General features: G+C 42.6%; 1 long non-coding RNA gene across 1 annotated transcript in view; it reads right to left on the minus strand.

Annotated features, from left to right (window-relative positions):
- Positions 1-23,882, minus strand: part of LOC120587330 (uncharacterized) — a 31,265-nt gene extending 7,383 nt beyond the window's left edge. The window contains exons 1-5 of the long non-coding RNA XR_005648925.1: positions 23,634-23,882; positions 22,643-23,229; positions 21,551-21,705; positions 20,607-20,865; positions 3,729-3,851 (exon numbers count right to left, since the gene is read on the minus strand). This is a non-coding gene — a long non-coding RNA (uncharacterized LOC120587330). The remainder of the gene's footprint in view (positions 1-3,728; positions 3,852-20,606; positions 20,866-21,550; positions 21,706-22,642; positions 23,230-23,633) is intronic.
- Between the last annotated feature and the right edge of the window lie 1,579 nt (positions 23,883-25,461).

Genomic DNA, 25,461 nt, shown 5'->3' on the forward strand with positions numbered 1-25,461 from the left:
TGGCTTCTAATATGTCTCCATATAGTATTAAGTCTTCGACCATGTTTCAAGGGCTTCTATTTATATATTATATTCTTTCCCCACTTCAAATTCTTTGACTTTTTTCTAGCCCAACAAAATCCAAAGGACAGAGGCCTTCGCCTCCTTCTCTTCTGAATAGTCCTTTTAGTTCTAATGACTACTGCCATCCGACACATGCCCAGCCGCTCCCCCTGCCCAGTCATGCTTGTCCAGCTCCAGCTCCCCGAGGGCTCTGCAGCCACACTTGGGGGGTCCACAGAGCCCAGCCCCCTGGGACACCGAGGGACCACTAGAGACATCCTGCGAGGCCAACCAAGCACACTGACACATCTTCAGGAGTCACGGTCCACTTGATACACACCTTTAAAAATGCTTTCCCTGCCTTGTTTCAATTTCGGTTAAAATGAATTTCCTCAAAAACAAATCTTTCTTTCAAAAATGTATTTACACTTAATAAAGAGGGATGAAAGGAAAAGGAAACATTTCCTATATCCTGGGATGGCCGATTTTGTCACTCTCATAGACCTAAGGTATGGGCTTACATTAAAGATTTTTATAGGAATCTTTTTTCTAAATTACCTTCTTATACAATATTTTGAAAGCAATAACAGACAGTAAATCGAATCACCAGTACTATCAAATGCTCTAAAATGGAGAAAACAAGATTTTAAATCAGGTATTTCAGATTCAATTGCTTATTAACACTAAATACTTTTCTTGTTACTTATGGAAAATGATTAAGATTCTTTTAAGAAAAAAAAAGTGACCATAAATTTAAAACATAATACCTTACAGGATCAAATTTTGACCAAATAACAACTTTAGCATGCAGCCTTGGCAAAAGTGTATGGTGAGTTTTATGTCCGTTGAGTATATTATGGTTGGGATCGAGGGGGTTGGTAGTTGAGTACCATTTAATCAAAAATTCACTTTTTGAAGAAAATCAAAAGCGCTTCCAAACTCTGTCACCATTGAGTTCTTTCTAGAGCTTTACCTCTCGTGACAGTACAAACTTTTTTTTTTTAATCAGAAAGATTATTCACCAGGAAAACCTATCCAGTGAGGGATATAGTTAATGTGGTAGCCCCCTCCCCCCCCCTTTCCTGGCATCTATCTAAACATTTCACAGAGGAGGAAAGTCCTGCTCTATTTTTCAGCTGGACTCACAGCAATTCTGTCTCTAACCTGGGAAGAATGTGGTGGGGACCGAAAAGCCCCCCGTCCTATTGTTAGACTCCCCGGCACTGATCCTTGCTTTTAACATCATAATGAAGGATGCTCTTTAGTGGATTATCTTGAGAAGGGATTAACTCCTTCAAGTCTTCTAGGGGGCAAGGTGTTTTGAGCCCTAAATACACACCAATTGCCTGCTTAACTTTTCATCTTATTTTGAAAACTGCCCAGCTGGAATTCAAATTCTTTTCCATAGAGCTGAATTTTATTAGTAGCAAAGTTGGGGTTGGGGGCAGCAGATGCTTAAATATAAACGCTGTTCTTTTAATCTCGTGGGGCCAAATGTTTCAGATATTTTACTGTGACAGGCCCGTCAGGATAAGACTCAATCTCAACTTTGCTGTAAACTCTGCAAACGCTCGAATCCTTGCCGCGTCTCTCAGGCCCACGACCTCAGCCTTCGAGAGAGCCATATTTTTTTACCAGGACTCTACCTGTAAACTCCGTTTGTCTATGTGACCGTGGCGCTGTGGCTTTTCACATTATTATCCACCTTTTTTCAAGTCATACTCAAAGCAGAATTCGAACGCCTAGTAAACACACAAACACCTTGAAAAGAGGGCTAATTGCTCTATAATTTATAATCAAGCAGTTTCCTTAGCCTTTGCTTCTCTATCCTAATAACCATTTATTTCTCTCTGCCAATTACATTAACACTGAAGCTTTAACGTTTTTTTTCATATTCGTCTCACCCTTTCTCTAACCCCGTTTCTGTTATTAACTACCTCATTGTATGATCATACGACTCACTAGGAAAGGAGATAGTTCTAAATTTGTTCTTCTACTTTTCTGTTCATTTAAACTTTTTTCCTCAATAACTCTTCCTTTGTTCAACCCAAAGAATATTTTCACCACGGAAAACACTCATTTTATAGGCGTCCGTTAAATGTAGAAAATTCCTTTTAAATACATAGAGAGTAAATTTTTTTTTTTTCTTGGGACTTTGTCTTTCAGGCTGATTTATTTTTTTTAATCAAATAGCAAGACCACTCACCGGCAGCTTAAAAAAAGTAACATAAGTAAATTGTACAATGTCCTATTAAACGTGCAAAAACTTTAAACATGTACACAACAACAACAAAAAAGCAACAAAGGGATCTTGAGAAAATGAAGTTTCATCATCTTTTTTTGAAACCCAAAGAATCCAGGTGCACTTTCTTGAGAACAAAATGCAATGAACTCTTATTCTTTGTTTAATATATATAATAACTGTATTCTAGAGGCTACGCTTTAATTGTAAATAATCCTCCACATTCTTTCAATGTAAACTCTTTAAAGAGTCATGAATTTTATTTATACTCTCTCTGTCTTTGAGAGTCTTTTGTTTATTTGCTGTTTCGTTCTTTGTGAAATAACACTCCCAGAGGAAAATCCCCCCTCTCTGCTTGAGGAATTAGGCCAGAGACAAAAGCGGGGAATTCTTTAAGCCTTGTTTTGTGCTAAGAGAAATGTTTGACATTTCTGTGGAGAGGTGTTTAGTTTGGATTCATTAGGTCTCAGAGACTCTTTTCTGTCTCCTGGCCTTTCAGATTCTGTCACTGTTTTTTTCTCTGTTTGGTAGACTGCAGAGAATTCACCAGGCTATAATTAGGTTTCCTACATTGGACTAGCAAAAATCTAGTCGTTTTAAATGGGGAGATCAAGTACTCCCCTCGCTCAGCGGGCCCAGACCCAAACCCCACTTTCTGATACCCAACCGGGCAGCAAAAGCAAAGAGGAAAAAAGGCTTCCTCAGAACCTTCTGTCCTGACAGAGACAAACACCTCCAGAAGCATCTTTAAACAGTTACTTGACCATCGCGCTCACGTTCCCACCCAGGAAGGCCAGGCCGTTTGCTCATCTGGGCTTCATCTAGAAACACTAAAGAATTTTAACCTAACTTTTTAATACAAAAAGGAGCTTTTATAAAATAATTTTTATTTGACAACACCCTGGCTAGCCTCCATTCCCTCCCAAGATCATTTAAAAGACGGCTCTTCTCCGGCCTATAAACGGGACGTTCTTGACAGGGTGTCACAGCCTTCATCATTTGTCTTCTGATAAACAACAGAGGTAGACGTCGCTAGATTCTTAGTTTCGGCGTCTGAATGAGTCGAAGGTCAACTATGTGGTAATTCCCCGAATCCTAAAGCCAGAAGCGGAGGCTGGTTGTATTTTCGTCGTCTTCCTAGATGTGACAGTATAGACTAAACCACAGCGCTTTGCTCTCCACTTTCCACGGTCGTAGCAAAGCACGGAACACGTGGAGGCTTCACTCAAAAAACACTTCTGAGATCAGCGAGCACTAACCGTGCGGACTATATGGATCCATTTCCAACAAAACTCCAACCGATGTCCCAAACCTCCCAGTCTTCGCCCGAAGGCCTCTGGTTCTCCGCTTAAGAAACATGCCCAACGACGGGGCCCTGCGTTCCCCACTCACCACCCCTTGGACAGGGACAAAGTCCACAGGGTGCTCGTGGCCAAGCCCTCACCAGTGACACCTTTCCTGGGGCACAGGCTTTCTCTGGCGGGCTGACAACCACCCTGTGGCAGATCTGGCTGGAAAAGCGTGAACCAAAAACAAACGGCAAAAACACTGAAGAAAGTCCCAGCACCTGTGATTAAATAGAGGGAAAAAACAGATAAGAACATCTTTAACTAGTGGAGGGCGCCATTGTGAAGCCTGCTTCCCAACCCTCCTACCCACCCCCCAAAAAGTACCAATTTGTCTTCATTGAAATTGTGGAGAACCTGTCAGCCTTGTCCATTCGGCCCCAGTAACAGACGCATATAAAGCACTAACCCCTTCAGCTGACGATGTTCGGGAAAACTTACAGTGTGCACCACAATTGAATGTTCAATTCCCCACGTTTAAAATTAGTTCTAATCTTAATATCATTTAATGGAGGGAAAAAAAGACTATTTTCCCCCTTCTTTTTGAAACCCTGGATTGTAAATTGAACTGCTGTGAAGACCTAGAAGTGTCGTTTGTGCATCGAAATCCATTTTGTAGTTTCACGTAATTTAGAAAGCTTCAAGAGTAAATGTAAAGAAAAAGTCATGGTGAAAATCACTGATTCTTTAAAAATGGTAAAAGATAAGTCCATTAGTCTTTGATCACTGAAGAATAAGTAGGAAGGGGTAACAAGATAAGTATTTGTGAAAGGATATGACTATCAATAAATATAAGTAATTGTTTAGGACATTAGAAGAAATATTTAATAATCCAAGGATGAACCATGGGTTAAAATCGATGTTTCCTTTTCTAAAAGAAAGAACAAAATCATCTCTAAGCAGGAAGTGGGGTTGGAAGAAAAAGAAAAAAATGCCCAGGAATATAGCACATTCACGCATACGTGCTACAGTCACCCAAAAGCCTTTTTTTTTGAGTGGAGTACAGAAAAACTTGTCAGGCATGGGTTTTGCAAGAATGGAAAACATCGCCAGTCTCTATATCGGTAACAGTTGCGTGTTACCGATCAGTCCCTTCAGATAAAAATTGTCACCCTCAACAAGGAGTCCATGCTTTAGAGAAGGGCACCCATCTTTATCCACTGCACTGACCCCACGGTGTCAGGAGGGGCAGGCGAGGGGGCTGGTCTCAACTTCTCCGTGAGAGGGCGGGGGGAAAATATAGCAATGCTACTTTGAGCAGTAACATTGATGAATGAACTCGTGACAGGAAAACTCAACTTGTTGTTTTATTATATAGAATAAACTCGAGTTGACCAAATATTTAAATAATTGTACTCATCGTTGTCTCTCCTGTTAACCGTCTCAAAGGCAGGAAAGAGAAGTTAAGCTCTTCTTGAGTACCAAAAGAAGCAGAGTTCGCTTAAGATATATTTTGACATATTAATTATTCAACAGCGACTGGATTGGGTTATTCACTATTAAAACGCTCTTAAGCAGAAGACCAATGATAAGGATATGACGATGATGAAATTTTCTTTGCGAGTCTACATCCATTCATACCATATCAAATCAATTACTACAATTCCCATAGGACTTTTTCTCCCCTAAATCTCCCCAAATATAATATGTCCTAACGTGCAAAGAAAGCAATAGAGAACAATCTTCATCTTAACCCTGGAGCCGTTGACTCTCAGCATCTCAGAGTGAAGGTTCCGGGTCTTCATTAATTGTCATTCATTAGAACGAAATGTGTTTCTATATTTTAAATCTCGGGGTGAATATACTTCCTACGTCCTAAGCAAAAATAGCTACTATCCCTGTATAGCATTCTTGTTATTTATTCGTTACTGTGCAGATAATAACTTTAAACGAACACGATCCTACAACTTCTTAATAAAGACCAATTGCCTTCTTTGGCCATTTTAAAAAGTGGCAAATTTTTGTCGTCAGATGTGGGTTTGTAGTTTCGAAAAACTATAAAACAGCATTTCTTCAAAGAAACACACTCATGGACACAAACAGTATGGTGGTTACTGGAGGGAAGAGGTGAGGGGCTGAGGGGGAGAAAGGGGGTCAGGAGGAGACTAAACTTTGGGCGGCGAGCACACGATGCGATATACAGATGATGTATTATAATATTGTACGTGCACTGGAAACATATAATCTTATTAACCGATGTCGCCCCAATGAATTTAATTAAAAAAAAAATAAATACAAGATCATACCACGTAGAGTGTATTTTTCAGCGGTGGCTTTCCTTTCTCCCTTACTTGCAGATAAGGCAGGATGACTTCAGGCATTAAAGATGTAGTTATATCTCATGGATATTTGGTTCCCAAATTTTCTCCTCTCTGGGTGAGGCCTAAAATGCTCAGTCAGCTCCATACTGTAAGAAAATACAAAGATTTCCAAAAGGACTAGTGGAAGCAATAGGAGATGCATCTTTGGAGATGGCATTTTGTTGAACCGTTTCTAGAAACGCAAAGTTTCCCAGAAAATTAATAGAAGTACATACCGCTTTTTGACCGAACGAATTACATTTAGACCTTTCGCTGTTTTCTGTCTTACCATTCCCCGGGGTAGCAAGCATCAAAGCTAACGGCACCTTGCTAACAACTGCAAAACTACTTGTTTCTCACCATAAGAGCACGTTATTCTTCAAGATTTAAAACGCTTTTTAAAGACATTTTTTTTTTCTCCCACGTTTGCGTTAAATATAAAAATCGAGTGTTTTGCTTACAGCCGCTAACTGGGAGCTGTGGTACAGCCTTAACCAAATGAATTCCCAAAATAACGAGACAATTTTCTATATTTGATGTGAATTATAAAGGTTCCTCTGCAGATATTATTTTAAATGCGATTATCTCGCCTCCTCTTTTTTATTGTTACAAAATAAAGACTTTTTTTTTTCCCTTAGGTCGCCTGTCACTTTTGAAATGGGAAACATGATGAATTATGGCACATTTGCTTTGCTATGCTTTATCAAGCTCATTAGAGATGATGCATGATTTGAACTTTACAGAAAGAAAAAACGTACATGGCCACTCTCTTTCTTATCTTCTCTGTTTACTTCTGAAATCGTGCTGTTTTACTTGTTGCACAAACTGACCACCTATTAAGAAGAAAGAAATCATTTCAGTAAAACTCAGTTTTCCCCTTAGAATAGCTCGAAACCTGAGCTGTGAACTCTTGGAGTGACATTTCCAAACTTCTAGCTCAGAATTCTTCCTTTTTCCAGTATCATGCAGTACAAACAAACAGTGTCTTGCAAGTATATAGATTTGATGGAAAAGAGGTATTTTTAACTCAATTTCCCAGTGATAGAGCCTTATAATAAAAGCCTTCAATGAAAAAGCTTCAGTTTAATAAAATCTACTTTCATCCATAAATTTAAACAAATCGTATTCTCTTTTAGAATCATACGGTTTGTTGAATATTCATTTTTAAAGAAAAATTTAAGACTGAGTTTTAAACTGATTTATGCCAAATAAGTTTTAAATAAGTCTTGAAAGTGCAAAAAAATTATTACACAGATAAAAAGCCCCATCTTCTTACCTCTCTCTACAGTGCTTTGAAAATTTGATTTGCGCTAAAACCTAGCCAGATTCATCATGATGAAAGTCCTCTGGTAGAAAAATATTTCTCCAAGTTGAATTTAATACTTATCAGCCAGAACAATTCCTCTCTAATCCTTTAGATGTTAACTGCTATTGAGATGTAAAACACAAATGAATATTATTTTTAAAAGTCCAATACAAAGTCAGAATCAAAATCAGAAAGGTGACTACTTTGAAAGCAAATATACATGTAATTTGCATTTCATTTTCATTAATATATTTTCATTTCCGGCCCTTGTGATCAATGAGTTTCCTGGGCGATAGAAGGAACATGGAGGCCCTTAGATTAAAAATGATAGCAGTTTCCCAAATCGTGGAAAACTACCTGTTGTCCCTTTACGTTCTGCTTAGAAGAGTCTTCTAAGTGGCCCATGTGTCAGTCTTTACTTGCAAGGATGTCTTTATAAAGAATATCCTTACTTTCTTAGCATGGCCCGATGGAGATGACAGTAATGGAGGAAAGGTCGATCCTAACCCGATTACCATTTAATCAGTTAAAGAACCGAGGTACTCACAACGGAGGCGAGTCACGTGAAGGAGGGTGCAGGGGTCTCTGAATGCGCACGTCAGGGGCCCCCGACTCAGCACAGGATGTCAGGGGTGTCCCCAACCTGGTGCTAGATGGCGAGGCGTAGACCTCGCTCAGGGCGTCAGGGGGAACATCACGGAGGCCATATCTAGTGCATGATGTGGGGAGGGGACAGGGGTCTAGCTCAGGAGGTCAGGGGTCCTTCCTGAGGAAGGAATGTTAAGGTATCCTGAGGCCCCAGTCCAAACACCATCACAGAGGAGATGAGGTTTTCAGTGTATGAACAGGAGGGGGGACATATTCGGCTCATAACAGACTGGTTTGCATACACCAAGGCCGAGTTGCCCCTGAGAGTGTGCTAAGTCCTGTCTCACAGCGCAGAGTAAAAGAGAAAGACCTTCCACCAGCTTCGAGCCCTCTTGTCATCCTGGGTTGTCAGGCGCCACTGTTCAGCAGGCAGTGGGATAAAAGAATATGGAGGTCAAGGGAAAGGACTCTAGACAAATATGCAAGTTGAGAAGCCAGCGACGAGTATGTAAGAAGAGCCGAGGGCCGAAGGCGAGGCCCCTCTTTGTTTTCCATAATTTAGCATCGACCTGTACATCGTCTCAGATGGTTCTAACTCCTCTTACAGACAACTCTTACTCTGCCAGCTAAACCGTTAGATCCTCGAGGTCAGGAGAGTGTAACATAACGCTCTTCTCTCCAGTCGTTTAGCCAAAATAGAAGCCACCAATGAAGGGAACTGTCTAAAACCCAGCACCAAAACCCAAGGAGCCACGCAGCGTCGATTTAAGTATTCTCTTACACAAGTCCGTCGCTGGTGTCATTTTGTTGGATGAACTGCGTGAATTACTGTTCACTTCTTAAAATCGATGAGATCAGTGATTCCTTGTGGGGTATGCGGAGGGCAACGAGGGGGCTGCGGGTGACGTGAGAACTTCTCTCGGGTGTTGTGAGAACTTCTCTCGGGTGTTCTGGAATCCAGGTTCCCAAACGCCATGAGCTAATAAGTAGGTGCAAACTGTCCTTCCAAGACATGATGCGATCACCACGTTTTAGAAATTCCCTTTGGAAGTGTGAACTCTCACGAGTATAGAGCCTCTTCCTGTCCTCACCTCCCAGAGGGATGCAGCCTTCTGGCGTCGATGCTGAAAGGCACGTTTATTTGTGCTCATGAATAAAAAAAAAAAAAAAAAAAATTGTATTTATAAGGCCAGTTTCAAGTCCTAGTTATGTCTGGTTTTGTCAGTCATCCTGTTTGAATCTAAAGAAGTACTTTAACAGGTGCTATTGAACTGAAAGTGTCCCCCCACCCAAATTTATATGTTGAAATCTTGGAGATGAGGCCTTTGGGAGATAATTAGGTTTAGATGAGGTCAGGCGGGTGGGTCCTCATCATGAGATTGGTGCCTTTATAAGGAGAGACACCATAAAGGGGGCATTCTCTCTCTCTCTCTCTCTCTCTCTCTCTCTCTCTCTCTCTCTTTCTCTTCTCTCCTCTCTCTCTCCCCTCTCTCTCTCCCTCTCTCTCTCTCCTCCCTCCCCTCTTTCTCTCTTTCTTCTCTTTCTCTCTCTCTTTCCTCCCCTCCCTCTCTCTTCCTCTCTCTTTCCTCCTCCCTCCTGTCTCTCTCTCTGTGTCTCTCTCGAGACTAATGAAATATGTACGCCCTAGGCGAGACCAAAATCTCTGCGAAGCTCAGAAAATTTACATTAAGGTATAACTAGAGAAGTTGAATAGAATGTCTAAAAGAATGAAACTTTTAAAATATCCGATCATTCGGAGTGACTTAGAAAGCTTTAGGGCGCTGTGTATAAAGACTATATTTCATTTAACCACTTTCTATTTCTTTGTGTAGGAATTTTGGCTCACTTGGTAATGCGATGTAATTTTTTAAGATATTCTTCTACATCTTATTTGAGGAACTTTCGCATCTGATATAAATAGATAGATTTCTCCGGTTAAAACCAAATATGATGAGGGAGAATTCTGTTTTGTGCCAAGAACATCACAAGGTATTATACCTTCTCCGTTAAGAAAAGACACGTTTCCAAATTGGAAGCACTCGTGGTAAATTTTTGAAATCCGAAAGCCGATTTAACTTCTGGGTTCTCAGCGGGGCACCTGGTACATATCCTCGAAGCCTGTCTACATTGGTGTATCGGTATAACCGCGTCTTTAATAAATCTGCTTTGAAACACAGAGGAGGCATGCTGTTTAAAAGCTGGTGAAAGATGATTGCTAGCTTTGAAATAAAAAAGCCGAGTTTCATTTTAAAAAACAAGACCCTTCTCAGTTTGACTGAAACGCATTAAACAGGATAGAGAGACCATCTCTTGTAATTGTCAGCAGATTGGCAATCTGACATATAATTCTGGCAAACCTGTCCTTAATTGCTAAAATATGACTTCCTAGCAACTACAAGTATGTTCTGGCAATGTCAAGTTATCCCAAACCACATGACTTGACTTCTGCTTTAGAATTAAAATTGAAGATTTATCCCAGGTTGAAACTGTGCCTCGTGCATTCTGCGAGAACTCTGTAGACTGCAGACAGGAAAACGGGATATCGTTAAAGCATAGGAGTGCCCCAGGGGTCAATGTCAGATACGATCTAATTTAACATCTTTATTAAGGATCTCGAAGAGGGACTAAGGCACATATTAATGAAATGTGCAAATGATATTAAACTGGGAGCTGGTGTAACCACCAGTAAGGACAAAGAAATAATAGAAATGCACCAAAAGAGGTTAAAACTATGAGCAGAAAATTATTACATGAAAATCACCTTCCTGGGATTGATAGCTTTGGAGATGAGCACTGGGAGTCAGAAATCTCAAAGTTTGGGGGCCGCATCCAACAGGGACTCAGAGGAAGAAAAGGAGAGCAGCCTTCAGCCAGTATCTAATTTAGACACCACTGTAAACACTTTGCATTACATTATGTAAATTTATACAGTCTTTAAAATCTGAAAGATCACCAACTCTAAAATTTAGATACAAGCCAACTCAAATGTGGTAGCTGAGCTAAATACGACACACGCGGCTATTAGAAATGACTAGTGCATGGACAGTATGCAGAATCCATGAAATATCATTAAGTGAAAAAGGCAGAACGTAAGACATGTGCACGATAATAAAATATGACACGACACAACATAAAATAGGTGTTTGCTCACTAAACGATCTCCAGAGGTCTCCCCCCAGAAACCGCTTTTCAAGTATACGCTCATTTGGAAAAACAAATCAACGTGTCTTTTTTTAAAAAAAAGAAAAACAACAACAACAACAAAAAACACGGCGCAACAATTTAGAAGCCTCGAACTTTTCGTACGTATTTCCCCGTCCTTTCTCATTCCCCACCTAAGCAACAGTTGCATCAACTCTAAAAACGACATCGCCAAAGCTGGCACCAGAATGAGATGTCCTTGAGACAGCGTTTGACAGCCTCTTCGTCTTCAGGGAGGTGTCCCCTGACTGCCTGTGACTTCTCGTCACCGTGCTCTGTCTTTTTCATCTTCCACCATACGACAATCTTAGCCACCTAGTCATTGCGACGAAAAAATTTTCAACACGCAAATACCCCGAAAGGATGGTTTGCATTTTAGGGCTTCTGCCCTTTGCTTCATCCCTTAGAATTCCTCAGGGGACCGGCCTCCGCCGAGGGACCCAAAGTGTCGGCATGCGCGCAGTGTGGAACTGGCAAGGGGCCCCTTACATAACCAAATTTGACTTCTCTCCTCTTCCAGGAGGGGAAGCAGAGAAGGAAAAGTCACCGGTGCCCCAGACACACCGAAATGGAAACCACTGACCTAGCTAGGCGCTCACGGCATCGGCTCCTTCTAAACAGCAAGACGTTAGTAGCAAACCATCCAAAATGCAGATCTGAGCGCATCCAAATAATCGACGATGCTGAGGCTCTGAAGCAGTAGGAAAAATAGTTCTATTCGTGACTCGCACGGAGAACCTAGCCCACACCGCACAACCGTGGGGTTCACCGCCTCCGTATCAGAATGCCCCAGGCAGATTAGTGGGTGTCCACACAGTCACAGGAACGATACAGTGGCACACGAGGGAACATTATAAACACCAAATAAGGATTGCAGCCAACAGGGGAGAGACGCTGAAAACCCTCCCAGGACATCCTCGCCAGTGAGGAAGAGTTATTCTAAATATACTAGAAGCCATTACCGGGAAGATGGGAACAATATTTGAGGAGAAAACAAGTAGGCTAAATCTTACAAATTTCATTAGAATTTAGCCTGTTCACGGACCCGAGGTGCCTAAAGGTGAATTTAATAAAGATGAAAGATCCTTACTGAAAGGCAGTTTCATTAATGATTTCGAAATTACAACGAATTAGAAAAAGCTTCTCTCCGTGAGAGTAAGATTTCTTTTAGTTCCTTACCTAAGTTCATTTACAAAGGAAGGTTTCCATGTAACCTCCCAACTATATTAAGGCACAAATGACCTCCGCCCCACCCCAACTGGTTAGAAAAATGTTTTCAAAAAGTCATTTAGTTTCCTTAGACCTTTTAGCTTTACTTAATGCATAATTAGAATACACATCAGAAGATCAACTATAGAAATTTTTGGAAGACTTTCCATTTTGATAACATAGGACATTTTTTTCTCCTTAGAGAAAAATAAATTCAGCTTATCTGTGCCTTCTTCCACATGTATATGAAGTACAGATTGTTCATGTCCCAATATATGGGAAGATGTTTAGTGCCTGCCCTGTGCCAGCCCATCTTCTGGGCCGTAGAAATGCAGAAAAACAATCGGACTTACTCCCTACTCTTAAAAATTTCACCTTCAGATGAGAGAACTTAACCAATGAAGAGTTTTATACTGTAGGCTATATGCAAAGCAATAACATCAGTAGGTCTCCCAGGAATGCCACAAATAATAAAGTACTTGGTTTTCAAATATTAAGTTATAGGTTTATTAAGTGGAACGATGTGATTTTTTCCAAAGAACAAAATATTAACTCTCAAAGATTATCAGAAAAGCCTGTGTCAGATGTTATATTATTCACTGATATTTAGTTCTTTCTTCTGGGCACGTGGAAGGATTGTAATTCCTTGTCCCCTTGAACTTGGATGTGGCCGCGTGACCTGGCTTGGCCAATGACATGTGAGTGACAAGTGGAACCGCCCGGTGGCAGCTTGGAATCGCCAGCGCCCGGATTCTCTCCTGCCCTGGTCTGGCAGTGACCGAAGTACATGTTGAGAAGAAGATGCAATTCAGAGCTATCAGCTGGAGGATAGCACTCTGGAAGGTCACTCAGATCTGCCATAAACGTCGCAGGAGTCAGAATTAAACCTTCGTGTGAAAGTCACTGATACTTAGGGATGTTTATGACTGCAGCCTAACTTCGCCTGTCCTAACCGATGTACTCATTAAACTTAAGGACAGATAGGATGTCTTCATTATAAAGCCAGTGTTGCTCAAAAAGATAGATTAATTCTAAACGAGCTAATTGTTGGCCAATCCAGAAGCAGTTATTGCAAGGCCACAGGTGCTGAATAGTTTAACCAGCCATGTGTCAGGGTTTTCATTTTGTAGAATATCTCGAATTTATGACTTTCCCAGCTCACGACTATTCGTGACTAGTGACAGTAAAGGAATCTGCATAGAGCAGCTGGGTTTTGAGTGGACCTTCCTCGCCCCACCTCAAAGGGAGCCTGGAGGTCTGCAGTCGGACAAACCTGAAAAACACTTTTTAAGATGCTCTCATGAAGGCAAATCGGTTTTACTATCTTCACTGTCAGACACGTAAAAGAGATTTTGACAAGGAAAAAAAAATACAAGTGATCGGGAAACTGTTGTTAAAATTGACTATATAGTTATAATGATGGGTAAAATACAAATAAATATGTCTAATCACGGAATAGCTTATCATGGGAAATAAAAACGAACAGTCTTTTGCTTTGAAGATCATTCTCTTGTGTCTAATTTGGAGAGATACTTAACAAATAGTATAACAAAGGCTTTCTTTCTATTATAATAAGTAATTGATGTAGACTTAACCATTTTGCCTGACGGGTTTCAGAGCCAAAGAGTGACAGTCACTCACAGTGCCGTTATTGAAAAGCCGCAGTCTAGATGATTTGGTTCCCTTTAAAGACATTCGTGTGCTGCTTTAAATGAGGAAACACGCCGGCCATGGAAGAGCATTGTTACAGCTGTTTTCTTGAAGTACTTTGTGCAGAATTTCAAAACAACACTGGAGGTCTAGCATCTAAAACAGTTGAGAATGACCTTGAACTTGGATCAGGGAACTATTTTGCTGGTCTCGGGACTCGGTTCTCTTTTGCATCCAAAGTTCCTACCACTCAGGCACAAGAGCCAGTTTTCTCGATATAAAGCCAACTCGTTTCTTCCACTTGACAACCCCCAACGCTTCTCAATGGCCTGGTATATAAAGTCCAAATTTATTAGCCACTCTCCTGTCCAAACTATGCTCTGCTCTGATCATGTCAAGTGAGTCTCACTCCCCAGATTTATCAGGCTCTCTCGTTCTGTTATCTGAGACATTTTTCTTCTACTTCTCTCTCTCCGCTGGTGAACTCATCACTCCAAGCTTGCTCATATGACATCTCTTTGGTAAAGACGATGTCACTCATTTCTGTTGTGATACATGCTCTGAGTGCGTGTTTGTTTACACGACTACATCGTATGATATGTTTGCTGTATTTTATTGCAATTTTTTAATTACTTCTCCAAGTGGACCAACCTGACCTTTTCAGTGGCAAAGAATGTATTTTTCTTAACTTGACATCACATCCTCCCCTATCGAATAGCTCAAATGTCCGACATATAATTGTGGGGAAATATTTGTTGAATGAGCGAATGAATGAATGAATGAATGAGACCTGAACTGCACTGAGGATTTTACCGAGAACCCGCTGTGTGACCTTGGCCAGGTCATTTACCCTCTCTGTGCCCCAGATTCCTCAAGTGAGAAAGGGGGCTAATAATTGGTACCTGCCATAGAGGGATGCTGCGAGGATTAATGAAATAATTTTTGTAAAGCAGTTTGAGCTCCCTGGAAGAAAGGCGCTATGTAAGAACAAAGTGTTATTATAATTATTATGTAGCACCTTTCATCCGAGAATCTCGAAGCACTTCACAAAACATTAACTCATTAATCTTCCCCATGCTCCTGCGAGGAAATTCTATTATCTCCATTTTAGAAAAGGAGAAAATGCAGACAGCAAAAGGTTAAACGCCCAGCCTGCTGCATGCCAGTTCCGAGAGCAGGTCGCAGGCCTAGCCGAGAGACAGCCCTTCGAACCTGCAGCCTCGGGAACTTCCCCCTCGTCCCCGTACACAGAAAACCACTGAGCAGCTGGGGCTCCGTGGCAGGGAGCCAGCTGGAATGAGGGGACAGGTTAATGCCTTCCACAGAAGAAGGGGTGGGTTGGGGCCGCCAAGGTGATGACCACAATCCCTCCCTCAACTGTAACAGAGGAAAGAAAATGTGAGCCACGCCCTGCAGTCCACGGCTCACCCTCCTGCGCTGCGTTTGGCTCAGATCTTTTCATCAGCCCTCTTTGAACTTGACACCTTTCTGAGACGTCTGTCTCCCAGCCAGAAAATGTCTCATCACCTTTGAATACAAAGGTAGCAGTTTAGCGACCAAAGAAATAATCCTCAGTACACATTCAAAGGAGCTTTCTCCTCCTAATACTGTTTTTCCTGCCGAATCCCACGAATGTTAGCTGAGACAGGTGGTACTAATCCTTCTTCTGAAAGGGAAAAGGAAGAATTTTAGCCACTCTGTATATACGGCGGGCGGGGGGTGGGGGGGCGCGACGTAGTTTGGATAAAGATGCTGTTACATCAGGAACAGCTACCGAAATGGAACCATTTCTATTCATAGCGAACCAGGGAGAGGCAACATTTGTGCTTTTCCCACAAATGTTCAATTCATACCTCCCGGGGGCGGTGGGCAAGATTCCTGGCCCAGGGACGTGGGCAGACTTGGTGCAAACACACACAGCCCGTGCGTGTCCATATCCCAGAAAGATAGGATTGGGGGTGCGCGGGCCGGGTGAAGTCCGCGATCGCGGTCCCATGATGCGTCTTTCATAGCGTCCTTTCCAAGGGGAAGCATTGCGTTTCGTCTTGATTTGAAATTCAGAAGAGCATGGCTAGTTCGTGATAAGTTTCGTGCCGTCGCTCCCTGTGAGACTTCGAATGGAATGTCCCTCAACTTACTTCATACCTGTGACTTTTCTCTCAAAATCTAAGTATCCCACTCATCTTCTAGCTACTAAGAAAAAATAGGGGTCCTAAGTTGAGTTCGATGAAGAGAAGACAAAAGAAAAAAGGAACTAGTAGGATCTGTAACTTTTAACCTCAGCGTCCAGCACAGGTGAAGTAATTAACTATTTACTCGACAAAAGAACGCATCTTTGATTTTGAGATCCAGGCTTTCTTTCTCTGAAGTATTTTGTTACCTGTGAGATCTTGCTTTCTAGTTCGTATTTTGTGCCTCTTACTATTTAGAATTCTAAGCATCACTGGACCCTCCAATCGGAATGTCCGCTTCACCCAGTGATCCGGTATCACGATCCAGTCAGCATCGTGCAAGCACTTACTTAAAGAATGGACCCGTACAGGGTACCTTACTCCTCACCCAAAAAATTAGAACCACCTCAGGCGAATCAGGTCAAATGCATCCTAAGCGATTTTGCGTGAAGAGAGAGAGCCAAAGCAAAAACCGCTTCCATCTCTCCGTCCTGGATGCTGGGCCAGGCACTGTGCTGAGCCTTCCAGACTCCGAGTTCACACAGCAAGCAAGAAGACCAAACCATGCCGCCTGCTCCATGGAGAGGCCGCATCCACGCCATGGCTCAGTGGCCAGGCTGAGCATCTTCTCCACAAGTGGGGCTTTTCCCCACACGTCTCACCCCCCAGGGAAATAGTTGCTGTTGTCTCAGGCCCCCCCTTTGGTGTGCCCCTCGGTGGAGTCCTGGCCGGTGTTCCCAAACTCCACCAAAAAAATCTCATTTCCAACCAAGGCTCAGCAGAAGACCTGTTTTCCATTGTAGTTCACAAACTCCAAAAATGGAAATTAAAAGCGGGTACCAGAAAGAGGGAAGAAAGCACGAGCCCTCTGTGCTCAGACAGGAGGACCCAGTGGGGGCGAAGGGAAAAAAAACGCGTCGTTTTTAACTTTCGTATCGGTTTCTTACACGTGAAATTTACCCAACCAGAATGAACACGTCAAAATACAAAAGTCTCCTCGGCACAGACTGGGAGATTCGAAATGTCATTGAAAATTAAGATGTTTTTGAATGAAATGACTCTTCTGGTAAGTTATGTCTGAACATGACCACTGGAAGTTCCGAACTGACTGCAGGGAGATAAAGATGTAAATGAGCTCAGCCTGGAGCATCCCAGGCTGCCTGGTGTTCTAGAGAGAGTGATAGGAAGTCGATAGCTATAGTTTCATCCCAAGAAAATTAACCTGGCATTAAGCGCCAAAATTCCTATTAATGCCAAAAAGCGCCCCCAGATGTTTCTATGATTCAGTCATCTCCAAAAAGTGAGGTTTTACTTAGGGGAAAAAAAAAAAAACCCACAACTCCATAATGTTGCCCCTTTGCCAGACACGGTCAGATTAATTAGCGTGTTCTTCAACGCTGTGCTTTTGAGACTGACAACTTTCCTTCCCCAATTGATAAAACGGATAATTGCTTGACCATCCAGACCCTAAAGTGCTTCTGCATGCAACAGCTTTTACTGGCCTTTGAAATTCTCACCTCCATTTAGAGACCGTTTTAATTGGACCCTAGATCACTCCATCTCTCTCACACCTCCTGGTCCAGAAGCTCGCAGGGAGGCTGTACATCCGGGTTTCTGCAGCAGGATGCCTTGACGGCAGGTACCGGGAAGGGAAGGACGGCCCGCTGCCTCTTCTTGTCTTTCCGAGCTCAGGGTTAGCCTCGTGGTTTGTAGACACGTCTAGACAGCTGCTGTTGCTACGCAGTGAGGCCGGTGTCGCTACGTAGGATCAAACTTACGCCTGGAGGCACGTCAACCCCACACCCAGGCCCAAACGAGGCCGGGGAGGGAACGAGGTGCACACAGGGCCCTGGGGTGTCCTGCGTACAACGGAGCGTAGAGGTCGTGAGAGTTTTCATCTGTTGGCTGTCGTATCATCTCATAGAATCACTCGTTTGATCGTCTGTATTTCCTACTGAACTTTTCTAAGGCCAGAGAACGGACGGTTCCCTTCACCAACACATCCCTAGCATCGTAGGCACAGGAAATATTTTTTTGCATAGCAGATGTCAACCGGGTGACCTGGTTTTGTCTTCTGGATAGTAGTCATTCATTCCACAAACGCGTGCTAAGTCGCCCTCTGTGCGCCAGGCCCAGCATCAGCTTAAATGGCCCGTGAGTCCGCATGAGGTGGGCTAGACTGGTTCCAGGATATCCTGGCGGAGCAGAGGCTCCAGGCTTTCAGGTAGTGGCCTCGGCTTTGGGAGGCGGAGCAGGCAGACGTGGGGACCGTTAGCAACTAAGAAAGAGAAGTAGTGACCCGAGGACGAAGGAGCGAGCCAGGGACAGACAGCCAGGTGGTGCTCGGACCGTCTCTGCCTCTTCTCTGCTCTGGTTTTCTGCCGGATCTGAGTGCGGGAAGACAGTCACCAACAGGTGTGCCGGCCCCCGGGCGACGCGAGGCCCACAGATGTTCAAAGTTCTCGTTTGCAGCCACAAGCGAGAGCTGGCTCCGTGGGGAGGCTTCACAGCCCTAACAGCCGAGCCTGCCTCATTACCCACCGGGTCAGTGGCGAGCAGACAGCTCCTCCCGGCTCGTAACCCTTTGTTCGCCTTGGCCCCGAGGGCGAAGGCCCCCTTCTGTGGAGCCCCCCAGCCCTGAGACCGCGTGCCCTGGTGTCAGCCCTAGTCCATCTTTCATTAGTTCCGTGGCCTTGGGACAGCCCCTCCTCCGGGCCTCACTCCTTCATCCGTGCAGCTGCGAGAATGATTTTTCCTCTCTTCTGTGCGTTATAAGCTTTCCGAGGCTGCGAAGACCCATCGAGATCTAAAAAAAAAAGGGAAACGTAACAGGATGGCCGGGGGAGAGGATCACGTCAAGAAAATATTGTTTCTCCTTATTTTCTTCTCAAAATGCAGATGGTGATGCAATCGATGAGAGAGGTGATAAACGGTTAATACACAGATCCGAGGGGATGGCGTCGACTTATTCCTGCATTTATTCAGCGCATTATTAAGTGCTCGTTAGGTACCGGTTCCGTAATGTCTTAAACAGGCCCACCCTCTGCTGTTTCCTGTTTGCTCGACTGAGGCTTCACAGGGAATGCTGGTTATCAATAAAACCCCTGCATAAAGAGTGATACAGATGAGGAATTTGTAACTTCACTGAGAAAAGGGGGACCTTAGTGACCAGCTGTCATTTCCTCCTCTGCCGCATCCGCTTAGTCTGCGAGTCTGCCGCACGTGATCTTGAATGAAGTAAAGCGTGGAAGAGGGAACAAAGCTTTGTCTTTTGAAAGCCGCGGTCCCAAGACTGGCAGTTTCAGCATTACCTGAGATCTGATCAGAAATGCAGCTTCTCGGCCCAAACCTACTGAATCTGAAACTCGGGGTGGGGGTGTCGTGGGGGTGCTCAGTGACCTGTGCTCCGACAAGCCCTCCAGCTGGGTGTGATGGACCATGTTGTGATGCCTCCTGATGCCTCTAAGATGCTCTAAACAGAGAAGCTGACGCAGGGTGGAAAACTCAAATGCAGTGTGAGGCCACATCCCCAAAGAAGGGTGAAGAAGGGGTTTTAATTCCTCACCCTGTAACAAGGAAGGCTTTCATTATCTGGAAGTATTTTACGCACCACCTTAAATAGAATAGTTTTGATTTTCAAAGACTATCATGGCCATTATATTTTATGTCTTTAAATTCATATGGTACCGAAACCTCAGATAGTGTCTAATTGAGGATAGGGAAAATAACCATCCGAGAAGGAAATTTTTTGTTTGTTTTACGGTTTTTGTTTTGTCGTTGTCGTTGTTCTGTTTGGTTTGGGTTTTTGTGGCTCTCCTGAATACCAAAGTCCGTGATAGCCAAAAGCATTTCGATCTAAAGTGTCATGTTAATGTTATTAATAAGGAAACAGAAATTGAGGGAAATAGCTTAGAAATGATAAAAGCTTTATTATTTCTATGCTTTGTTCAATACTTACCTACAGCTTATGATATTCTAATTTTTATTGATCTATAAATGACCATCTCAATAAATGTGTCGGCCGTGGGAACATAAGTGACAAACAGAACTTTTCTTAACTTCTTAAGTACAAATTCCAATAACTAACAAACCCCCACAAACTCCAATCCAAGCCAATAAAAAGCGAGCTAAGTTCTCTGGAGTTTTTGCACTTTAAATGCAAGAAGATGACAAAGGCTCTTAAGGTGAAATGCTTTCTCTTTATGTTCACCTACTTGACCTTGAAATCGTACCCAGGACTAATTCTGGTTACAGAAGTCAGAATGTTAATTTAATTCATTATGACTTCTCGAAGCTTTCATCTTAAAGCTGTTGTGAAGTCTTTGAGGCACCCCACCCCCCAGTTAGTTTCAGTTATTTATTAGAAATTGTAGTGAGGATGACTTTTCATTATTATATCTATCTATCTATCTATCTATCTATCTATCTATCTATCTATCTATCTATCTGTATATATCGCGATCCATTAGTATGGGTCTTTACCTTATTATGTTCACATTCAAGAACTCTTCACTAAGTAGATGCACAGGCAAAATCGCCTGGTGTTCATACCTTGCATTCAACAGGTGCCAATGTGAAAATAGTGATGGCCACAAAGTAAACAGCTGGTGCTCAGCCCGCTTTTGTTGTTCCTTGATGCGACTCTGAACAGATATGTGCTATGTATACACTGACATCTAATCAGATGGGGTCTACATAAAACTGTCCTCCTTTCTCATGGCTCAATAATATTCCGCATCTTCATTCATCACATCTTCATTCGTCGAAGGGCACTTGGCTTGTCCCCACGTCCTGGTTCTGGTGAATAATACTGCAGTAAACATGAGAATGCAGATTACTCTTCAATATCCTGTTCAAAACAATTTAAAATTCTGATACATTTCTCAGCCCAAAGCAATAAATATGCCTTAGTACAACAATTTCACATTATGAGACTATAAAGTCATGAAAATTTAACAATAACCTCAATGCCAAAATGGAGGATTAATTGGCTAGTCTGCTAGGGCTTATCCATTGTATCTTTTTTTTCCCCACTACGTTCTATTAATTATTTCATCAGATTTTTATTGAGCCCCTATCATATGCCACATACTGTATCCTTAGGGTAGTATTTGTAGGTTATGAATGCAAATTTTTGCGAAAGTTTCTTAACTCATCCGCTACATTCATCAAAAATGTAGATTAACTACTAAATCGCTCTTTTGCAAACTGAGGGGCACAGCTTCCTATTGTGGATATCAATTTCGTGGTTTGCAACCAGCATTTACTTTTCAATGGAAAATACCAGTGTGCTCTGCAGGTAGTAAACGTTGCACTGGGAACTCTGGTTTCCGTCGTACACATCCACAACTGTGTGGCAGTGTGGACCGTGGGGATTACGGTGGGGCTCAGCGAACCCATTTTGAAAAATCCTCGCCGGGACTAAGGGTAGAGGATGTCTTTCATTTTTCTATCTCCAGCCGAGCAAATCACTGCTGCTATTGCTGGGTTGTTACCTCTAAACTTGAGAGAAAGTTCATAGTTTGTTGCTTCTGAAGACTGACTTTGAGAATTGCCAACGACGTCCTGAGATTCTTAGTATGATTGTCTATTCCTGCATCTGTCAACGCCTTATCGGACAGCGGGCTGTCCGCGTAGCATAATTCAGTGACTTTTTTTAAAGGAAAAAAATCTCTCATTAGTCAAGCATTCATTTATTCTTTTCCAAAACACCGTTCATCATGCGGACGTGTTCTTAGCACCTCAAATGTTAATTTTCTACTTACATGATACTGGATAGTCCTATGGGGAAAATATATTTGATGAAGAAGTCTGGGGGGAGGGGAAGTTCAAAAACAAATATTTTCAGTAGGATTTCTGTGAGGTCAATTTTGGAAAGTCACATGAGATAGGAAACTCCAGGTCAAACGTGAGATGTGTTGCTCCACCTCGTAATTATACCCCATTTCCATGAATCTAGGCCTTTAGTTGGCTAAATTATTTCTAGAAATGAGTCTTTGTAGAATGGCGATGGCTAGAGGTTTAAGGATTCAGACTCTCAGCTGTAACATGAATAAGTTCTGGCCAGCTAACATCCAGCATGTTAAAAAAGTAAGCAAACAAAGAAGAAGAATGTCTGAATTGTATAAAATCTTAACTCTGTGACAGAAAGAATAGGATGTAAGGATGGAAACTGTACCCATCTTTTTGACAAGGTATATCCAGTGGATTTTATCGTCACACTCATGTGTATGTCAGGTGGAGAGTGGCTTTGATGTCAGGAAAACTCTGCATCGATCGGAATTGGGGCCAGGGTGGAAGAGTATTTTGTAAATAATGAAGGAAACTACGGTTTCAAGAGGAAATCGGTGGTAGAAATAGGGCCATCGCCACCCCCCGGTATTAAAGCAGAACGTGAAAGCTTAAATAAAGGACAAGAAACTCACATCTCCTCTGGGTGATGTGACAGCCCCTCAGTGCTGGGTAGATTAAAAATCAACTTTGTTTTATCCTGTTCTTAGTTCTAAATTGTTTTTGGCCCAGAATGGAATCAAACAGTGTAGATGAAAAAAAGTTGCCCAATATTCAGTTCATTTGCAACTACTTACTTCTCCCTTGGAGAGAGAGCCTGGGCTTGCTCGGGCTGCTTAACGCGTAGCTTCAAGTTTCCTTTTGTCTCGACACTTTTTTTTTTTTTTTTTTTGAGAAATTTATGCCAGGCTCAAGCCAGAAGTATCCATGGATTACAAATGGTTGGATTTGAATCTATAGATGGAAAGAAAGTCCTGGCTTTTGAGTCGCATGGTCTGAGCCTTTCCCACTGTCGTGACTTCCTGCAACACCAAATTTGGAATTAAGAGTATGATTAGGTCGATGACAGAAACACCGTGGAAAGCGTAGTGATTCCTTCTGAAAGCTTGTAGCATTAGATACTGTAAGTGGCCTACAGAAGTGCAGAATTTTAAGGCTGTAAATAGACAGTTATTCCCAAAAACCCTTAAAAATGCCCTTGTTGATGCTCCCCCACCTCCTCTCCACACTGATTAAAACACAAAGAGAACCTGGAAGAGGAAACCAAAGAAAAATCTCCTTTATCTTATGTTCCTTTCCTTACCCACAGGTCTTCATTCAAAGCATTGAAATATTTGTTTGACAAGCCTTCCCCCATCCCATCCTCAGTTATGTAAAAACCGACCTGGAAGAGAGTAGAGATTTCGCATTTAATTTATCAATGAAAGTTTTCCATTACTCAGGCATTTCTGTTCATGAGTTCTGACTCATCGAATAAGCCGCGTTCCACACGGTGACTGTCGGGGGACTCTTGTTAGAACCGATTGCCCTTTTGATTAGCCACCTGATCTCACATTCACTGAAGTCCAAACAGTGGCACAAAGAATATCTGGTCACTTCAATCTCCAGGACATTATAAAACAGGCACTATATATATATACACGAGAGGCTGAACCGAAATGCCTTCTAAAACTAAAATTTATTTTGCTGTAAGGAACATGTTCTTCCTTAATCAAAGTCCTACTGATAACTCTCTCCCCTGGAATCTGACAGATATTGTCGACATGGGAAAAATGATCAACCGTTCACCTGAAATCATGCTCCGTGATCCTTTGTTCCCCAAGCAGCGCCAGCTCTCTCCAAAGTCAGTCTGAGACATGGAGGTGATTGTCACCAGATCTCGGTCTTGCGGTTACAACACACCAGGTGCACAGCCCCTGACCTTTCGAGGGGCCCGCCCAGGACTCTGATGAGTTAATATGTGCCACAGGACGGAGCATGTTGGGGTAATTTACTTATTAAAAACATTAAAAGCTTTGGCTCTTTGACGTCCACAGAAAAAGCAATCAAGTGCCTCCTGACCCTAGCTTATCAGATGACAGGTGTCACACTGTCAAGGCCTCGTCACTGACCATGTGAGGAAGGCCACAGTTTATAGGTGTTTACAACAGTTGAAGGTTCACACTGCCAAACCTGTGTCAACACAATGCAGGGCAACCGGTCTGGCGAGTGGGCCGAGGGCTGGACGAAGAGCTGAAGAGCCGTGACCACAAACCTTATCTAATTAAAGATCGTATCATTTATTTATTTACTTACTTACTTATTCATTCATTCATTCATTCATTCATCCATTTTACAATTTTTTTAACTCAAAACACACAAAGCAGAAGAAAGCAGTCTTCCCTTATACATTTCTCTACCTGCTAATCAATAATTGGGCGGCAATCACTTCAAATATTCAAGTACCACAGAGATGTCAGCTATGGTCACCCTCATGAGTGCCTGGAGGTCATATTCTCCACTTTCTGCGAAATCAGCAGACTATTTATTTTAGCCGTAGTGCTCTAAGAGAGAAGACTATATTACCTTATTCCCATGAAAAACGTAAGCAAGTTGCTGGACCAGTCGCGCAGGGCGTGCATGATTGAGAGAGGACTTCACAGTGTGTGTGTTTGTGTCAGCGCTTCGCAGGTTGTGTGTCTGTGAGTGCGCGCGTACACAGCATATGCACCTGGCTTTATCTAAAGGACGAGCAGTAGTGACAAAACATCTCCCAGAGAATTGCTCTCTGTCTGGAGTCAGTGAGTCTGGCTTTAACACTGAGAGGAGAAAACAAGATTTTTTGGTCACTGCAGACATCACCGTGTCTGAAGTGCATGTGAATACTCTGGTTGAGGTCAGGGGGATTTGCGTAGCTGAAATGTCTAATGTCCCATATTTGTATTTTCATCCGGAGCTTCATAGGCGGTTCTGAGGGTTTCTGCTTGAATGATGTATGCCTTAATAACTGAAAGCACCTGATTTGTGGGAGGCAGATACTCTCGATCGTTACGCTTTATCTTTCTTAGTTTTAATTTTAAAGGTTATCACTTGCTAACGAGATCTTTCGTATAAATGGTATATATCTAAGATCAAGACTTCAGGCTGATTGATATACAGCTAAATTCCACACTTCTGTGCTAAACCTAATGTCTGAAATAATTTCAATTTACATTTTCATTCAGTTTGCACTCTTAGGGAACAAACTCCAAAGTAAGCGATTTGTCATTTTAAGTTCAGGTTTTTGTATATACCCAATATTATGTAAATTCACTCAGTAAACTCAGATGATCAATGACAACTTGATTTCTTTATCTGCCATAGCTCATAACAAACCTTCGCAAGAACTTTCCTTTACTCATGCCCCGCCCCCCCCACCCCATACACACACCCGGCCAACTGAGTCACAGAGGGAAAAAAAGTGACCACATTAAGTAAGTTTCACAGTTTAAGCTGAAGTCGTAGCTTTCTGGGAACTATACTCAGTCTTCGGATTTCTCCCCTCCTTTCTGCTTCAGGCTACGTCTGCCTGCAGGGCAGTGGGAAGGCAGGGCATCGGGTCCACATAGTGACCCCGAACAGCTCTGGAGTCCCACGA

Source organism: Pteropus medius, unplaced genomic scaffold (assembly GCF_902729225.1).
Source record: "Pteropus medius unplaced genomic scaffold, Ma_sr-lr_union100, whole genome shotgun sequence".
NCBI lineage: Eukaryota > Metazoa > Chordata > Mammalia > Chiroptera > Pteropodidae > Pteropus > Pteropus medius.